Source organism: Macaca fascicularis, chromosome 5 (genome assembly GCF_037993035.2).
Source record: "Macaca fascicularis isolate 582-1 chromosome 5, T2T-MFA8v1.1".
NCBI classification, from domain to species: domain Eukaryota; kingdom Metazoa; phylum Chordata; class Mammalia; order Primates; family Cercopithecidae; genus Macaca; species Macaca fascicularis.
Genome location: NC_088379.1, coordinates 64,833,134 through 64,844,563, shown reverse-complemented (window position 1 = coordinate 64,844,563; position 11,430 = coordinate 64,833,134). Strand labels below are relative to the sequence as shown.

Below are 11,430 nucleotides of genomic sequence, written 5' to 3'. Positions count from 1 at the left end.
TATACATAATGTTTAACAAAGATTAAAAATTTCAAACAAATCTAGAAGGTACAGATTTTGTAAAATGCAGTAAAGAATTTAGTCCATACCTTGCTATATACTGGCAGCATTAAATGGCATGATTTTCTATATCATGTCTGCCTGCCTTAGATCTCAAACAGATCTACACTCTTTTGTTTCTTTCTTACCTTAACAAACAATTGATAATCAAGAACATATTATGACAAAGAGAGTAACAATAGCCATGCAGGCCAGCACAACCATAGAGTAGTACTGCAACCAGGTGAGGTTGTGGGTAGGTGGCAGTAGGTACTTGGTTCCATTGTGGTGCATGACAAACTCAATCCAGAAGAGTTTTTGGTCCAAGGGCTTCAGAGACTGATCATAATAAATGATTGATAACTACATCACATTCTTTTTACAGCTAATGGAAAATCAAAGAGACATCAACTTATATAATGAACCAGAAAAGACAAATATGTGAAATTTTTGTGTAGATGTTAAAAATGAGTGCCACATAAAAGTGGATGAAAAATAAAATATTTTATTTCATGGTGGTTATAGAGATTTTGGTTTATGGGCTAGAATTTGTTTCATGCATAAGATTTCAAGATGTAAAGAGATAATTTAAGAGAGAACAAGTATTTTTAGCCTAGAAATTGAAATCAGATAAGTCCAAAGGGTTAAAAAAATCATTTGAGAGCACAGAAATTGAATTAGCCAGTACAAAAAAAAAAAAAAAAAAAATGGTCCTGGTGTATAAGTTTCAAAATAATATCAAAGTCCAGAGATAGCAGACAAATTTGACGAGGTCAGGTACATGTCAGGGCAAAGCTCATAAGGAGTTGGCACTGACCAAGAGTTGGAATTAACATTACATCAGTGGATTCATGGTTAAAAGTATGAAAGTGGATGGCCTTAGTTTGAATCCTAACCTGATATCTAATGGTCCTTTTTAAAAAAATGTATCTGTTCCAAGTTTTTTTAATTGTTAACTTGAATGAATAAGAATTGTGTCTTTCTTGCCTGATTATTGTGAGTCGTCATGTAATGATTCTCAGAATAATTGCTAGAATTATTCTCATCATAAAGTGATTGTCAGTAAATGATCACTGTCATTACTATTTTTCTTGTATTGGTATTTTAGAATCTAAGTGGCTTTCAATATTTTACTTTGAGATGTTGCAGTTCCATTTGTTTCTAGTGTTGAAAAATTATGGACTAATAGACAAAGAATAAGGATGCATGTAAGTATATCGCCTACTAAATCAAAAGCAAAACGTGCTAAAGCATGGCACCGTAGCAATAGCAATGGAGGTAACTTCTCTCCTTGTTACTTAAAAAATCACATGGTGGAATGGTGTTTTTCAGAAGAGGGCACTAATTCTGATATATTTTTTCATACAATTGGGTTTCATAATACAAAGAACCAATACAATGTGTGTCGCACACATGCAGTATGTATCAACTAATTAAAAATTGTCATTTTTCAATACCAGAGCTATGTTTATTAAAAATTATTGCTATTACTAATATAATAGTAATAGCATAACCTAAATTATGTATGTGCTGAAATAATTTTTCAACCACATATTTCTGGTTTCATGCATTTTGGCTATTAAACAGAAATATTCCAACATACCTCCTTCAATCAATTATTTTTTGATTTTATAATTCTTCCAAATAAGCAAATCCACCACCATTGTAAGAACAAAGAAATGGCTATATTTATACTAATATCTCCTCTTTTCAATAATTTTTAAAAGGCAAATATGAAAGCTCTAACTGTTTACAAATTATCAATGATGGGATCAAAATGTAGTGTGAAAATTTGTAAAACATTGAATATGATAGTAATTAGAGATTGATTATGTCATGATGATTACTGAAAATAAATCATCTTAGGAATGCTTTAAAAACAAAATAAATGTATAACTAAGAGGAGACCATGAATATGTTTATTTGTTTTATTATGATAACTTTTTAAATATGTATTTGTATTCCATAATATCATTTTATATACCTTCAATATACACAAAAAATATTTAAAAATGAACATTTGATGAATTCTCATGCTGAAAGACAACATAAGTGTGCTGAAAATTAGTCAGTACTGTAATAATATTTACAATTTTCTGCTTCAACTTTGTCTTCAATCTTCCTTGTAATTCTTCTGTTACCATCTTTAGCAATTCCTCTTATTTCACTTTTTGGCTATTTTAGAAATTATGCATTATCCTAAAACCTCTGACAAATGTTTTCACTAAATCAAACAAACAAAAAAACATATTGTGATACAATGATATATTGATCATGGCCTTTTAAGTGTTGCAAAAAAATATATGTATTCAGCACTGTGTTCATGTTCAGAATCACTGCAGCTCCCTTGGACTTCATGTAAGAAAGTATGAATAGATGCTATGAGCTTAAAAAATTTACATTCCTGTAGGGTCATTAATGACTGCTTTTAATGCATAGAGAAAATGTGTAATTTACATTGTTTTTGAGTCCAATCTAACAGCTTCCCCCTAGCTTTCATTTGAGCAAACTTATCAGGTTGATCTGCAATAAAGGAAGGCCCACTGTAGGGATTCCATGGTAGATTCTCTTATACATTCCATTGGATCCATCATGAGTTAAAAATGCTTTAGTTTGAGGATGACCTGAGAGTAAATGACTTTTTGAAAAAGTATGCATTATAAGTCTTAGAACTAAAATGTGCAATGCACAATATGAGTCAATGAAACAAGCATTGTTCTCTAGATCACAAATTATTGTAACAGTAAAACTACGTTAAAATAGGTTTCAGATCACAGAGGAAGAAGCACCAAGTCCTCTGGGGCAGTAATTAAAGGCTACACATTAAGACATGGTATGTGACTTGAGACTTGAAGAATTAATACAAGATTGTCACATGGACAAATAGAGAACACTGTGGATAAAGATAATTGTGTATCACCCATTTCTCATTACCACCCTCCCCCCAAAAAGAAGCAGCATGCATGCCAGAACTTGTTCTCTTAGAGAAATGATGCAGTCACTGAGTATGATAGGACACAGTATCCAGTGCAGCAGGGAGAGGGGTGGTGGTGGTGCTTGGATAGAGGAAGGACAGGCCACACTCCATCATGAAATGTGTTACCACCACTCCATGATAAAGATAGGGATTTACTATCATAGAAAATGAAGCAACAGGTAATGAAAGAAGAGCTGTCATTCTTCTGTTGCATTTGCGACATCTATACATTAGGAGAAAGAGTGGGTGTGATGATTGAATTAGGAGACGGACAACGCAGAAAATTATTGAAAAACAATTTTGTGAAAGGTAACTACACCTGAAATAAAGACAGTTTGTTTCTGGCCATAAAGAATGTGACTGTGCATAATAAAATGTCAACCCCTTTTAGTTTATTATATTTTTCCTAGGACTGGAAGATACATGTAAAGAAATTAGATTTTATTTTTGACTTTTTAAATGGTAAATGTTGAATCAATTATTATTTCAACAGTGTGCTTTCTGTAGAACCATTTTCATCCTCACATGTTGTTACTTTGAGAACACGTGGACACATAGAGGTCAACAACACACACTGAGGCCTTTCAGAGGGTGAAGGGTGGAATGAGGGAGAGGAGCAGAAAAAATCACTAATGAGTACTAGGCTTAATGCCTGCGTGATGAAATAATCTGTCAAACAAACTCCCATGACACAAGTTTACATATGTAACAAACTGGAACATGTGCCCCTGAACTTAAAAGTTTTAAAAATGAATGTACTTTGTTCTATGAGTAAAATTCAAATTATAGCATGTCTGTTAGAATTCTAAACAGATTGAGATCACCTAGTCAAATGCCTTCCATATGGCTAATAAGGAAATGAGGACAAGTGAAGTAACGAGAATTATTAGAAGACTGAAGTAAATAGAACAACTATATTATCTCGACTAATTTTTATATTGTCAAGCTAAATGCAATCATGAGGTTTCATATATAATGGCCTAGAGAATTGTGATAATAAATTAAAACTGCAAATATTTAAGTAATTGTTAGGCAGACATAATCCTAGTATAAATTAGAGTAAAAAGTTACTACTAATGGTCTACACCAATTTTATTAATGTATTTACTACATACACATTCATCTTACAAATTTAATGTTAATCTTTTCATTTATAAAAAATGAAATGGGAGGGAGTTTATTTATATTCACTTGTTCCATAAATTAGAGTCTTATATTTGCTAATTTACTAAAAAAGCAAATCTATGTCATCATCTAAGTATGAGAGATCCATTAATCTACTTAGAAAGTACATATAATTTGTTTCTGATTTCAAATTAGTAAGCGCTTCTTCCAAGAAAAAAATTGTAAGTCATATTTTTCACATATATCGACAATGTTATCACATTTATTACCACTGCAAATTATTTAAATGTAAAAACATTGATTGGTAGTTTATAAATAATAGGGCTGTTAAAAAACTTCCAAAATTCTGATGATGCTAAATTTTGTTCTGCTGACTGTTAACTCTTTGATGGTATACTCTAAAGCATTGACAGATTCTGTCTACCTTTAGGGCAGGATTTGATCACCCTCTTTTTATTACATCAGATATTGGCCAAGTCCAGTCGACCAAGGCAGTTTGGTTTTTCTGTTTCTCCAAATCTACATGACTAAGTTGGTACCTAGACTCAGGGTGGATGAGTTTGAGCTCCCTTTCTCTGAATAGCCCTCTGAACAATACACTGAATAGACCTATTTCAAAATTGAGTAAGTAAAGAGGCCCAGATTACATGGAAAGCCGAAACTCCATGATGCGTTTCAATTCTTTTTTCATACCTACTTATTGTTATTGTGCTAGTGAAGTAACACATAAAGTATAACTCCTTTCTGATAACATTTGTAGTATGTACAGCGCACTTAGGAATCCTATAAGCTATAGAATTGAATGGCAGAGCGTGAAGTTATAGAATTCAATGGCAGAGCAGAATTTGGTGATAATCGTTACCTGCCTCCACTATCACGATAATACCAAAATACCACACTGCACCTCCTAATTATGTATTTTTTTCTAATCACAGTGTTAATGGCAAAGTATTTTTAATCAACAACACTCTTTGTGCTATTTTACCATCTGTCATGTACATTGCTCTTAAACTGATATCTTTTTGTGGGAATCAGGAGGACCAGAGAGAGACCTTGGGATGTATACAAGAGGATATCTTTATTGAGTGCACTCAGTCACACTCAGCGGACTTAACGTCCAATGATTGGGACCCCAACCAACACAGCACTTGACTTTTATACACACTTTTCAAAAGGGGTGGGCTAACTTGATGCAGGCTTACAGTGGAGCAAAAGCAGGGATACAGAGGGAGAACAATTGATCAAATTGTGACAGCTCATAAGTCAGGATTACCCATGACTGTTGCTGTGCAACCTAGATGTCTGTTATCTAGGTTTTGCTCAAAACAGCCTTGCACTGGTTTACCTTCTAATCTTCAATATGGTGCCCAGACAGCTGTAGTTCAGGCCTGCTCAGGCTTGTCATGACCTTCACTGTACTTTTTAGACAAAACAGAATACTTGAAGTTGCTAGTTACAAAGAACAAAAATCTATAAACTCATACCATAAAACAGAGGAAAATTTGTTTTTTTCTCCCTATGTTGAAGGAGCTCTGGGAGAGTCTCTGGACCACATTTTTTTGGTGTGTGTCCTGGTTTTTTATAGTATTACCAAGACTTTCCCTGGGTCTGGACTTCACCCATGCTGCCTCTGGGACAAGTTAGTCTAATACAGGAAAGCTCATTTCTCTTTTTAATTTATTTCTTCTTTCTTTCTTTCTTTCTTTCTTTCTTTCTTTCTTTCTTTCTTTCTTTCTTTCTTTCTTTCTTTCTTTCTTTCTTTCTTATTTTTCACCTCATCTCCCCCTTTGATGCCTCCTGTAATGGAATTTAATAGAAGGCATCACTATCATATGGTTCCTCATTACAAGTCAGTTCTTCTCTGTTTAGTACAGGTTGATACTGGGTTACAGCCGTCAGTTGAGTGGAAGTGGTTCTGTTAACTATGGATTCTATGGTTGATTGGATGCTTCTGACGAGGAGGGGTAAAAGGCAAGGGAGTATCAGGCAACGTTTTAATACAGCCAACACCACCCCTAATGTTTTAAAACCACCAAAGAATGAAAACCAACCTTCTAAGAGGGAATCTGGAGACCATCCGAGTTCCAGGTCTGAACTGGGACATGAGCTCTCTTCCACATCCTTGCAGTTATTTCTATGATGGCTTTCCTGTTATCATTAATTTCTAGGGAGCAATTCATCAGGCTCAACTTTCCACATACTCCTTCTTTCTGGGCTAGGAGGTAGTCTGAAGTCAGTCTATTCTAATAGATGGTGTTCCTTATTTCTGTGGTGTGCTGGGCCAGCAAGTCTAACATATTTGCTCTCTCATTAGTGATGATTTCAAGTACTGCCTGCAATCTTATGATGCAATTAAGCATGTTAATAGCGGTACAGTACACCCTGACCTATCTTGTGTCCAGGTACCTATAGTATGTATAGTACAATAAAGTCTTAATTACTGTGTTTCTTATCCATGGAGTGTGCATGGAGTGAGGGCATCCTAATATGGGTCCTCCTCCTTCTAGCACAGATATGGGGATCAGCACGAACAAAGCAAACAGTAGCATTCTTACGGCCTGCATGGGCAGTAAAGGCATGTAGGTGGTTGGTTAAAGCAATAGCACAAGAGCAATATAATGAATAATACAAAGAAGATTAGTGGGCCTAAGATTTCTGGCCACATTGACTCTTTTGATGATGATTCTTCAAGCTTTGGCCGTGCATAGACTAGTCAACTCTTGTTGTGACTAGAGCAGGGCTTGCTGTTTTCTCAAGCTTCCACCGTGCATAGACTGGTCATCTTCCAGAGTGACCAGAGCAGGGCTATTGTCGTCTCCACTGGCACCGTGGTCTCATTGCAGGATCAGCCAGGTCGGATGGTCTGGGTCCTGCTGGCTTGTCCACTGGTCCTGGGCCGATGGTTTCAGCTGACTGTGGTGGATCCAAGGCACGACACCTGCAACTTTAAGAACAGTAGGAGTGGACAAGATCACAGTATGGAGCCCATCCCATAAGGGGCACAGAGTAGTTGGATTCTATTTCTTAACCTAAACAAAGTCTTCAGGTTTGAAAGGGTGCACTGGGTCTGCCAGACTTAATAGACATTCTTTCTTGTGCCCAAAATAGATTTTTTTTCATGGCCATACCTAAAGCCTGCATTTGCCTCCTTAAAGTTAGTTTTTGTAGCTCATGGAGATTATCTTTAATCTGACTTATGATTGGGGGTGGCCGCCCGAACAAAATCTCACAGGGCAAATACCCAGTGTGGTTTGTTTTGTGGGGGTGCACCTGACTCGGAGAAGGACCATGGGCAAGACCTGGTCCCACCTCAGATGAGTTTTCTGACAAAATTTCTTCAGCAGCTGCTTAAGTGTCTGATTCATGCCATCCATCCTTCCTGAGCTCTGAGGCTGGCAGGCTGTGTGCAACTTCCATTTTATTTCTGATAGTCGAGTGAATCCTGAACTATTTCAGCCACAAATGCTGGTCCATTATCTGACCCCAAAGTTAGGGGCAGTTGAAATCTGGGAATAACGTCTCTTAACAACACCTTTGTCACCTCTCATGCCTTCTCTGTCTGGGTGGGGAAGGCCTTGAGCCGTCCTGAAAAGGTATAGACAAGCACCAAAATGTACCGATATCCCCCTGCTTGGGGCAATTCGGTGAAGTCCATAAGCAGGTTTTCCCAGGGTATGGCTCCTGTTTCCTGAATTCCCGGGAGCTGAGTGGGCCCTTTTTGGGAGTTGTTGTGAGCACAAGTTAAACACTGTTTAGAAATGGCTCAAGTAATAGTGGTGAGTCATAGCACATAGAAATGATGCCTAAGCTTGTCTCCAGCGCCGTTTTTCTCCTGTGAGTTCCTTGGTGAAACTGTTTTACAAATCTGGGGGCCAACATTTCAGGTATGGCTAGGCTCTCATTGAAGAATTTCCACCATCGTCCTTCAAAGTCATTCCCATTTTCCTGGGCAAACCAAGCCCTTTCATTTGGAAGGTAGGTTGGGGGTCCCTGGAAGGGGAAACTTGGGAGGAGAGGGCATAGTAAAGGTTTCTTCTTTAGAAGGTAGAGTCGCCATTGCAGCTTGCTTTGCCCCTTTGCCTGCTTTTCTGTGCCCTTTAGCCTCCAATGTTCCTGCCTTTTGCCTACATTGCATTACTGCTACCTGTTTGGGGGTCCATACCACATCTAAGAGCCATAGAATTTCTTCATTGTACTTTATTTCTTTACCTCCAGGAATTAAGAGTCCTTTTTCTTTGTAAGTAGCCCCATAAACATGCAAAGTGGCTAAAGCATATTTAAAGTCTGTGTAAATATTTGCTGCTATGAGACCTTTCAGCTCTGCTCTCTGAGAGGAAGTTCCTGTAGACAAAGACTGTGCCTCTACTACTGAGTCCAAAGTCACCACTGCATACCTGTGTGGCAGACCCCTCTAGTATGAAGCTGCTCCCATCAGTATCATATTCAATGTCCAGGTCTCCGAGGGGCCCATCTGTCAAATCTCTCTGGCTTGAGAACCCTTCATCTACCACATCCACTTAGCAATGAAGGGGGCTTCGTGACATTGATTCAATGGGGAGCAAGGTAGCTAGGTTTAGGGTATTCACAGTCTCTAAATGTATGCAGGGATTTTCACAAGGGAGCCCTTTTTATTGAGTTATTCTCGGATTTGGTAACCAATGGTGTCCCCTTTGGTCGGTCAATGTTATAACTGAAAGTGGTACCTGGATTGTCAGTTGCTGTCCTAAAGTCAGTTTATTAGCTTCCTGTGCCAGCAAAGCAGTGATAGCTAGTGCCTTAAAACAAGAACGTCATCCAAGTGCCACAGAATTCTATTGCCTGGCTAAGTGTGCCACCGGGTGATGTCATGACCCTATGGCTTGAGTTAGAACTCTTATGGCCATTCTCTTTTGCTCATGGACATATAAAAAGAAAGGCTTAGTTAGATCTGGCAGTTCTAAAGCTGGGGCCTGAGTCAAGGCTTCTTTGATTTCCTTAAAGGCCTTCTCCTGGTCGGCCTTCCAGAGGAAGGGCTCCTTTTTCCCCTCTTTTTGGCTTCATATAGTGGCTTAACCACGAGCAAGAAATTTGGGATCCAGATGCGGCAGAACCCTGCTGCCCGTAGGAACTCTCTTGTCACTGGGTGATTGGAGTAGAAAGCACATAAACAGCCTGCTTCCATTTGCTACTGAGCCATCTTTTCCTTTGGCTTATATAGAAGCCTAAACACTTTATATCCTCCCTTCCATAGTAGGTGCAGAAGGTCTTGGTTCCCTTGGAAGCAGTCCTCTCGGGTTGGGACTATTAGAAGATCATCAATATACTGGAACAAGATACAGTCACTATTCGGTGGGGTGTATGCTTTAAGGTCTGAGGCCAGTGCCTCTTCAAAGATTGCAGGAGAGTTTTTAAATCCTTGTGGGAGTCTTGTCCAAGTGTACTATGATTCACCGCATTGAAAAGCAAAAATAGTCTGATTGGTGCAAGCCAGAGACAGAAAAATGTGTCCTTTAAATCTAGGACTGTAAACAAAGTGGCCCTTGCTGGAATATGTCCCATTAAAGTAGACGGGTTTGGCACCACTGGGTGGATGGTCACTGTGGCCTGATTTTCCACACACAAATTCTGTACTGGTCTATATTCACCAGACGGCTTACACTCTGGCAAGAGAGGGGTGTTCCATGGTGCCTGGCATTTGACTATGATTCCATGCTTATGAAGCCGCTCTAAGTGTTTGCGGACACCTGTAGGATCTTGGTGACTATCGGGTCCTGTCGGACCAGAACCAGAGTTGCTCCCGGTTTTAACTCTACCATCACTGGTGCCTGATTTACAGCCAGTCCAGGTGGGATACTTTTGCCCAAACTCTGGGAATTTTAGTAAGCAACCCATGCATTTCATTTACTGCTGGTTCCAGAGTCTTATTTGCATATAGTCTCCATTCTTCAGCTTATGGAACAGTAGGAGTTCACATCATAGCCTCTGGGCGAGGTAGGTTTAAAGTTACATTCCCTTTTGGCCAAAATATAGTCTGTGCCTGCAGTTTTTGAAGTGGGTCTCTTCCCAGCAAAGGAACTGAAAAATTTGGGAGGTATAGGAATTCATGTTGGACTTCTCATCTTCCTATAACACACTTCTTTGACTGACAGGCAGGCCTCTTTTCAGAGACTCCAGTGGCTCCTACAATAGTTGCACAGTTCTTGGATAGTGGCCCTATAGGTTGGGTCACTACTGAGTGTTTAACTCTGGTGTCTACCGTAAAGTCCATTAGGTGGCCTCTCTCTTCTAATCTGACTATGGGCTTCTCTGGGCCCAAAGTGAAGCAACCTGGTCTGTCCTAGTCCTCCTATCCTTCATCCCCTGCCATTCTGATCAGATCACTGTTTGGTTTCTCCTGGGTGTGGCAGCCCCCAACTGGTAGCTTTACTATACCATGGCCCTGACCCTTCTCCTTGATATTATCCTCTGGACACTCATCCTTCCAGTGTCCTTGTCTTTTGCACCGTGCACACTGATCTCTTTCTAGCCTCAGTTGACTCTCAAATCCCTGTCCACACTGGCCTCTTCCCCGCCCACGTCCGTGCCTACATCACGACCCCTTGCCACGCCAGCTTCCCTCCCTGTAAGGGCTGCTGCCAGCAAATCAGCCTTTTTCTTAAGCCTTCAATGAGCCTCCCGATCTCGGTTAATGTACAACTTGTGGCCACTTCAGTAAGCTGAGTAGCATTCACGTCTGCAAAACCTTCCATTTTCTGCAGTTTTCGCCTGATATCCCCCCGGGCCTGCTCTACAAATGCCCAGTTCACCATGCGCTGGCCTCACTAAGTCTTTTATAAAACTGACTGGGGCTTTCATCTGCCCCCTGAAGCGCCTCTGAGATTTTCCCTAAATTGATTGCCTTTCTCCTGCCTTCCCTTAAACTTTGCAGGGGTTCTTCTTGGTATCTGGGCAGCTGCTGTCGTTGGGCTGCCTCATTTCGATCCTATGGGGGTCCCCTTGTTTCCCAGAGACGCATTCGCATAGCCCGAACAGGACCTGACTGGAGACAGCTTGCTTGATTTTCCTAGCATTTCACCTTAACTTCCTGGAGCGAGCGCTCAGATTTTTCCATCTCAGCAGAGACTGGGGGCCGTGTATCCTTTTGAGCTTGACTCCTCAGAGTCAGTAACTCTGGGTAAAGGCGGGTAGATTGGAACATATGGAGGAGGGGTCTCTTTTCCCTCCAGTGGTTCTTGCAATACCGTTTTTTCCTGAGGCTTCCTTTCTGTCTCTGTGTTTGCCAGAGAAGCTTTCACTCTCTGCTCAGCTCA

General features: G+C 39.6%; 1 pseudogene; it reads right to left on the bottom strand.

Annotated features, from left to right (window-relative positions):
• Positions 1 to 207: 207 nt before the first annotated feature.
• The window catches only part of LOC135964400 (UDP-glucuronosyltransferase 2B4-like), a 33,213-nt pseudogene continuing 21,990 nt past the window's right edge, over positions 208 to 11,430 (bottom strand).